The sequence below is a fragment of the Aquarana catesbeiana genome, linkage group LG01 (assembly GCF_042186555.1).
Source record: "Aquarana catesbeiana isolate 2022-GZ linkage group LG01, ASM4218655v1, whole genome shotgun sequence".
In the NCBI taxonomy this organism is placed as follows: Eukaryota; Metazoa; Chordata; class Amphibia; order Anura; family Ranidae; genus Aquarana; species Aquarana catesbeiana.
Genome location: NC_133324.1, coordinates 276,152,669 through 276,157,668, shown reverse-complemented (window position 1 = coordinate 276,157,668; position 5,000 = coordinate 276,152,669). Strand labels below are relative to the sequence as shown.

Sequence of the window (5,000 nt, the reverse complement as noted above, 5' to 3'; positions counted from 1 at the left end):
TCCTTATTTGCATAACCCTAATGTATCTCAGGTGATATATTTTGACATTTTTAGCTTGACAAACTCTTTCTAGTGGTGTTTTTCTTTGACTTGTCATTTCTTTTAATCAGTTCTGCACCTTATTTGGCTATGTTTTTGCTGAGAAATGATAGCGTCTACGGAGTCGCCATGAGTAGAGCAGCATGTGTGCGCCGCCGAGACCTAGTTTAGGATGTTTGCCTGTTATACTCTGGTTTCTCTTCAGATCGAATAAATCTTTCGCCTTTTACTAAAGATTTCCGTGGAGGGGAACAACTATGAGTTTCAGAGAATTTTTTGATGCCTAGCTAAAGCTGGGCTTGCTAATCTGGTGAAAAATAGCTTGAGTTCTTTGGATTTGGAAAGATGCTGAGACAGCATTAATGTTGTTGGTGGTGGTCAACGTGGCATCGAAAACCATTTGGTGGTCTTGGTCTACCTACAAGTTATCGGAGCATTTTTGGGTGTCTTTTTTTGTTGGCTTTGTGCGGTTGGCCTCAAATGAAAGTTGACGGTGTAGCCAACCAAAGCGGCTCCTGCTTGAATTCTTGCGGACTCGCTCCTGTTAGCAAAACGTTGAAAAAACTTCCCGCGTGCTCCATTCTCGGTAAGTCGGCCCCTGTGCGGTCCTATTCGACTCTTTTTAAGGGATCCTTTAAAAAGCACAGGGCAACGCGCTATATTCCCCAATTCCATTGCCGCGCGCCTTTTATGCGGTTCTGATGAAGCGAATTGCTACAAGCGCCTGCTGATTCCCGCTATGCAGCTGTAAAGACATGCAAATTAGGCTGTCCTGCTCTATAGCGGCCTTCTCTCATTATCCCCGGCAGTGGGCCGTCCTTTCACTTTTCCTTATTTGCATAACCCTAATGTATCTCAGGTGATATATTTTGACATTTTTAGCTTGACAAACTCTTTCTAGTGGTGTTTTTCTTTGACTTGTCATTTCTTTTAATCAGTTCTGCACCTTATTTGGCTATGTTTTTGCTGAGAAATGATAGCGTCTACGGAGTCGCCATGAGTAGAGCAGCATGTGTGCGCCGCCGAGACCTAGTTTAGGATGTTTGCCTGTTATACTCTGGTTTCTCTTCAGATCGAATAAATCTTTCGCCTTTTACTAAAGATTTCCGTGGAGGGGAACAACTATGAGTTTCAGAGAATTTTTTGATGCCTAGCTAAAGCTGGGCTTGCTAATCTGGTGAAAAATAGCTTGAGTTCTTTTGATTTGGAAAGATGCTGAGACAGCGTTAATGTTGTTGGTGGTGGTGGTGGTCAACGTGGCATCGAAAACCATTTGGTGGTCTTGGTCTACCTACAAGTTATCGGAGCATTTTTGGGTGTCTTTTTTTGTTGGCTTTGTGCGGTTGGCCTCAAATGAAAGTTGACGGTGTAGCCAACCAAAGCGGCTCCTGCTTGAATTCTTGCGGACTCGCTCCTGTTAGCAAAACGTTGAAAAAACTTCCCGCGTGCTCCATTCTCGGTAAGTCGGCCCCTGTGCGGTCCTATTCGACTCTTTTTAAGGGATCCTTTAAAAAGCACAGGGCAACGCGCTATATTCCCCAATTCCATTGCCGCGCGCCTTTTATGCGGTTCTGATGAAGCGAATTGCTACAAGCGCCTGCTGATTCCCGCTATGCAGCTGTAAAGACATGCAAATTAGGCTGTCCTGCTCTATAGCGGCCTTCTCTCATTATCCCCGGCAGTGGGCCCTCCTTTCACTTTTCCTTATTTGCATAACCCTAATGTATCTCAGGTGATATATTTTGACATTTTTAGCTTGACAAACTCTTTCTAGTGGTGTTTTTCTTTGACTTGTCATTTCTTTTAATCAGTTCTGCACCTTATTTGGCTATGTTTTTGCTGAGAAATGATAGCGTCTACGGAGTCGCCATGAGTAGAGCAGCATGTGTGCGCCGCCGAGACCTAGTTTAGGATGTTTGCCTGTTATACTCTGGTTTCTCTTCAGATCGAATAAATCTTTCGCCTTTTACTAAAGATTTCCGTGGAGGGGAACAACTATGAGTTTCAGAGAATTTTTTGATGCCTAGCTAAAGCTGGGCTTGCTAATCTGGTGATAAATAGCTTGAGTTCTTTTGATTTGGAAAGATGCTGAGACAGCGTTAATGTTGTTGGTGGTGGTGGTGGTCAACGTGGCATCGAAAACCATTTGGTGGTCTTGGTCTACCTACAAGTTATCGGAGCATTTTTGGGTGTCTTTTTTTGTTGGCTTTGTGCGGTTGGCCTCAAATGAAAGTTGACGGTGTAGCCAACCAAAGCGGCTCCTGCTTGAATTCTTGCGGACTCGCTCCTGTTAGCAAAACGTTGAAAAAACTTCCCGCGTGCTCCATTCTCGGTAAGTCGGCCCCTGTGCGGTCCTATTCGACTCTTTTTAAGGGATCCTTTAAAAAGCACAGGGCAACGCGCTATATTCCCCAATTCCATTGCCGCGCGCCTTTTATGCGGTTCTGATGAAGCGAATTGCTACAAGCGCCTGCTGATTCCCGCTATGCAGCTGTAAAGACATGCAAATTAGGCTGTCCTGCTCTATAGCGGCCTTCTCTCATTATCCCCGGCAGTGGGTCGTCCTTTCACTTTTCCTTATTTGCATAACCCTAATGTATCTCAGGTGATATATTTTGACATTTTTAGCTTGACAAACTCTTTCTAGTGGTGTTTTTCTTTGACTTGTCATTTCTTTTAATCAGTTCTGCACCTTATTTGGCTATGTTTTTGCTGAGAAATGATAGCGTCTACGGAGTCGCCATGAGTAGAGCAGCATGTGTGCGCCGCCGAGACCTAGTTTAGGATGTTTGCCTGTTATACTCTGGTTTCTCTTCAGATCGAATAAATCTTTCGCCTTTTACTAAAGATTTCCGTGGAGGGGAACAACTATGAGTTTCAGAGAATTTTTTGATGCCTAGCTAAAGCTGGGCTTGCTAATCTGGTGAAAAATAGCTTGAGTTCTTTTGATTTGGAAAGATGCTGAGACAGCGTTAATGTTGTTGGTGGTGGTGGTGGTCAACGTGGCATCGAAAACCATTTGGTGGTCTTGGTCTACCTACAAGTTATCGGAGCATTTTTGGGTGTCTTTTTTTGTTGGCTTTGTGCGGTTGGCCTCAAATGAAAGTTGACGGTGTAGCCAACCAAAGCGGCTCCTGCTTGAATTCTTGCGGACTCGCTCCTGTTAGCAAAACGTTGAAAAAACTTCCCGCGTGCTCCATTCTCGGTAAGTCGGCCCCTGTGCGGTCCTATTCGACTCTTTTTAAGGGATCCTTTAAAAAGCACAGGGCAACGCGCTATATTCCCCAATTCCATTGCCGCGCGCCTTTTATGCGGTTCTGATGAAGCGAATTGCTACAAGCGCCTGCTGATTCCCGCTATGCAGCTGTAAAGACATGCAAATTAGGCTGTCCTGCTCTATAGCGGCCTTCTCTCATTATCCCCGGCAGTGGGCCGTCCTTTCACTTTTCCTTATTTGCATAACCCTAATGTATCTCAGGTGATATATTTTGACATTTTTAGCTTGACAAACTCTTTCTAGTGGTGTTTTTCTTTGACTTGTCATTTCTTTTAATCAGTTCTGCACCTTATTTGGCTATGTTTTTGCTGAGAAATGATAGCGTCTACGGAGTCGCCATGAGTAGAGCAGCATGTGTGCACCGCCGAGACCTAGTTTAGGATGTTTGCCTGTTATACTCTGGTTTCTCTTCAGATCGAATAAATCTTTCGCCTTTTACTAAAGATTTCCGTGGAGGGGAACAACTATGAGTTTCAGAGAATTTTTTGATGCCTAGCTAAAGCTGGGCTTGCTAATCTGGTGAAAAATAGCTTGAGTTCTTTTGATTTGGAAAGATGCTGAGACAGCGTTAATGTTGTTGGTGGTGGTGGTGGTCAACGTGGCATCGAAAACCATTTGGTGGTCTTGGTCTACCTACAAGTTATCGGAGCATTTTTGGGTGTCTTTTTTTGTTGGCTTTGTGCGGTTGGCCTCAAATGAAAGTTGACAGTGTAGCCAACCAAAGCGGCTCCTGCTTGAATTCTTGCGGACTCGCTCCTGTTAGCAAAACGTTGAAAAAACTTCCCGCGTGCTCCATTCTCGGTAAGTCGGCCCCTGTGCGGTCCTATTCGACTCTTTTTAAGGGATCCTTTAAAAAGCACAGGGCAACGCGCTATATTCCCCAATTCCATTGCCGCGCGCCTTTTATGCGGTTCTGATGAAGCGAATTGCTACAAGCGCCTGCTGATTCCCGCTATGCAGCTGTAAAGACATGCAAATTAGGCTGTCCTGCTCTATAGCGGCCTTCTCTCATTATCCCCGGCAGTGGGTCGTCCTTTCACTTTTCCTTATTTGCATAACCCTAATGTATCTCAGGTGATATATTTTGACATTTTTAGCTTGACAAACTCTTTCTAGTGGTGTTTTTCTTTGACTTGTCATTTCTTTTAATCAGTTCTGCACCTTATTTGGCTATGTTTTTGCTGAGAAATGATAGCGTCTACGGAGTCGCCATGAGTAGAGCAGCATGTGTGCGCCGCCGAGACCTAGTTTAGGATGTTTGCCTGTTATACTCTGGTTTCTCTTCAGATCGAATAAATCTTTCGCCTTTTACTAAAGATTTCCGTGGAGGGGAACAACTATGAGTTTCAGAGAATTTTTTGATGCCTAGCTAAAGCTGGGCTTGCTAATCTGGTGAAAAATAGCTTGAGTTCTTTTGATTTGGAAAGATGCTGAGACAGCGTTAATGTTGTTGGTGGTGGTGGTGGTCAACGTGGCATCGAAAACCATTTGGTGGTCTTGGTCTACCTACAAGTTATCGGAGCATTTTTGGGTGTCTTTTTTTGTTGGCTTTGTGCGGTTGGCCTCAAATGAAAGTTGACGGTGTAGCCAACCAAAGCGGCTCCTGCTTGAATTCTTGCGGACTCGCTCCTGTTAGCAAAACGTTGAAAAAACTTCCCGCGTGCTCCATTCTCGGTAAGTCGGC

General features: G+C 44.5%; 6 non-coding genes across 6 annotated transcripts; all 6 read left to right on the top strand.

Annotated features, from left to right (window-relative positions):
* The first annotated feature begins 224 nt into the window (after window positions 1–224).
* LOC141124632 (U5 spliceosomal RNA) lies at window positions 225–339 on the top strand. Its single transcript, XR_012240995.1, has one exon. It is a non-coding gene; the product is annotated as a U5 spliceosomal RNA (small nuclear RNA).
* A 752-nt stretch (window positions 340–1,091) lies between these two features.
* LOC141124631 (U5 spliceosomal RNA) lies at window positions 1,092–1,206 on the top strand. The gene has a single exon (XR_012240994.1). It is a non-coding gene; the product is annotated as a U5 spliceosomal RNA (small nuclear RNA).
* Window positions 1,207–1,964: 758 nt separating this feature from the next.
* LOC141124630 (U5 spliceosomal RNA) lies at window positions 1,965–2,079 on the top strand. The gene has a single exon (XR_012240993.1). It is a non-coding gene; the product is annotated as a U5 spliceosomal RNA (small nuclear RNA).
* A 758-nt stretch (window positions 2,080–2,837) lies between these two features.
* Window positions 2,838–2,952, top strand: LOC141124629 (U5 spliceosomal RNA). The gene has a single exon (XR_012240992.1). It is a non-coding gene; the product is annotated as a U5 spliceosomal RNA (small nuclear RNA).
* Window positions 2,953–3,710: 758 nt separating this feature from the next.
* Window positions 3,711–3,825, top strand: LOC141124628 (U5 spliceosomal RNA). Its single transcript, XR_012240991.1, has one exon. It is a non-coding gene; the product is annotated as a U5 spliceosomal RNA (small nuclear RNA).
* Window positions 3,826–4,583: 758 nt separating this feature from the next.
* LOC141124626 (U5 spliceosomal RNA) lies at window positions 4,584–4,698 on the top strand. Its single transcript, XR_012240990.1, has one exon. It is a non-coding gene; the product is annotated as a U5 spliceosomal RNA (small nuclear RNA).
* Window positions 4,699–5,000: the final 302 nt, after the last annotated feature.